The following is a 2,500-nucleotide window of genomic DNA, read 5'->3' on the forward strand; positions in this document are numbered from 1 at the left end:
ATGATATGAACATTTAAAAAATGCAATAAAAAAATGGGGTCACCGTGCTTGTTTACGCGTCAGCAGGCTCGTAAAATGGGGTATTTTTACTGTTTTCGCGTTAAAAATTCGGATTACCTTCACACAGAATTAAGTCTTGGTTACTTCAAAGACACAAAATTTTATTTTGAAAATAAAGCTTCTTTTATTTACATAAGCAGTAATGCTTCATTTACGCCGACTTTGATTCCCTGTTTGTTGGAATAGTGCACTTTTTGGGACAGTTCCGTGGTTAGCTTGAAGTCCTCGCCTTGGCCAAAATACACCCAGTACGGAATTTTTTTCCAAAAAAATTCATGTTCTACTATCAAACTTTTTTTCTTCTTCAAATATGTTATTTATTAGACTGTTCTTAGCAAATATGTGAAAAAAAAATCGGGGGTCACCGTGCTCGTTTGAGAGAAAAAGAGCATTTATTTCGCTATCGGGCTTAATTTGCGGGAAATCTCTTACGTTTTGTACGCGCACGTGCTCATGTGCGCGCGCTAATGACGCGAAAATCGTGCGCAGTAGGGATGCGCAATGCAATACTAAGGAATTACCTTAAGGATTTACTTTTAAGAACGGATTAAAGGCCCTTAGCATTCAGTATAAAAAAATAATCACGGAAGGACCGAAATTGCTAAGTATGACTACCAGATGATCTCGACCCCAGAGCACTTCTCTTTTATTTGTGCGAGGCTTCCGGAGAAATTGGACTCTTTCAGTTCTGCGCACGCGTATAAGTTTTGAAATGTGCTATTGATAGACAGTTAACTGACTGGGTCATTAGGGGTGCTGACCATCGGGTCAGAGACCAGTGGAACTAACCAAGGTAAAATGGAACGGCATTTTTAATCAAAAGTCAATTTGCAACCGGACCGAAGCGTTCCATTTACCTTTCGATCGAAATTTCGGTTACATCACACGGAGGGACTGGAAACGATAATTTTTGTAAATGGAAAGGTCAGACCGGACAACCGGTCAAAGAGGACCACCTCCAGAGGTGGTCCAGAATATTCCGGTTGGATCGAACCGAAATGAAAGTTTCCAGTTGACTTCAGCCCGAAATTTCCGGAAATTTTGGCTTAATGGAAAGCACCCTAGGTCACTTTCGGGCTCGACTTATTTCATGTCCATTTACGAAGTGATGCTTAAATTGGAGCAGTTTGAGAGGCTGGCTCCAACCTGTGGGAGTAGCTAACATTCGCTTGATATCGCTTCACCTATCCCGCAGCTGGAAAGAAGAGACCCACCCTACAGACACTAGAAACCCTAAAGACGCTGTTACACTGTGAAATGTTTCGTGCAACTTGTCTCGCAATGTTTTGGCGACAATGTGGTGGGACAAAATGCACGAGACATTTCACAGGGTAACATACCCTGCAACGGCCAAAATCGTTGCGATACAAATTGCAAGAGCCTACTTTTCGTGCAACTTGTCTCGCAACGATTTTGGTCGTTGCAGGGTATGTTACACTGTGAAATGATTCGTGCAACTTGTCCCGCCACAATATTAATGTCGCCAAAATATTGTGAGACAAGTTGCACGAAACCGTTTCACAGTGTAACAGCGTCTTAACGATAAGGGTTACTGCACATATCTTGATAGCCCTAGAAACATTTCAAATCCGATTAATCAGGGTTGCAGTACACTTGTCATTTATTTATATGCAAGCCATTTCAACACGCGTTTGTTCCAGCTCAACACATTTAATGTAATACGTTGATTAGTTCTAATCTTACACGCTAAACCTGAAATTTTCTTAGAAGCTCCCCAGGTTTTATTTTTACAATATTTCATAAAACATAGAAAACCATTTCAAAGACAAATGCTACGTCATTATATTTGCTTATATTGTATTCTGAAAAAATCTATTTTCTCCTTTGGGTATTGGTATAACATTATCTTCCTATCTACAATTTTAAGAACAATCATGGAACTTATTATTACGCACAACAAAATTATATTTGTTATTACATATCGAGTCTTCTTCTGTCTCTTTTTCACCTCTAGCTTTCATTGGGGTTCACTCTTGTTCAGCAGCCTCCTGTTCACGTAACTACAAACAAGAGATAGCGTTCAGGTACACCATAGTTAATAGAAAGGACTGGTTTGGAAGCTCGGCAAACATCAAAGGAGCAAACAAAGATGCCAAGATTTACGTTGGAAAGTCCACGACCGTTCACAATCTTTTGTTTTGCGCTCATACACTATGCATGAATTACGTAACCAACACGTTTCTATTGATGATGAAATGGTATATGAAATGGATCATATATGAACTGCGGATATGAAATCAAGTGAAGCTACGATCTTCGCACTTATGAACGCAATTTAGTAGAGAAGCCTGAAAAATTCAGGACTTCAACGGGGTTTGAACCCGTGACCTCGCCATTCCGCTGCGACGCTCTAACCAACTGAGCTATGAAGCCACTGACGTTGGGAGCTGGTCATTTGTGGATTCTAAGGGTCCCGTGA

General features: G+C 40.4%; 1 long non-coding RNA gene across 1 annotated transcript in view; it reads right to left on the reverse strand.

Annotated features, from left to right (window-relative positions):
• Positions 1–1,657: 1,657 nt before the first annotated feature.
• LOC138000194 (uncharacterized) overlaps positions 1,658–2,500 on the reverse strand; it is a 4,443-nt gene continuing 3,600 nt past the window's right edge. The window contains exon 3 of the long non-coding RNA XR_011123074.1: positions 1,658–2,081. This is a non-coding gene — a long non-coding RNA (uncharacterized lncRNA). The remainder of the gene's footprint in view (positions 2,082–2,500) is intronic.

This window comes from Montipora foliosa, chromosome 4 (genome assembly GCF_036669935.1).
Source record: "Montipora foliosa isolate CH-2021 chromosome 4, ASM3666993v2, whole genome shotgun sequence".
NCBI lineage: Eukaryota > Metazoa > Cnidaria > Anthozoa > Scleractinia > Acroporidae > Montipora > Montipora foliosa.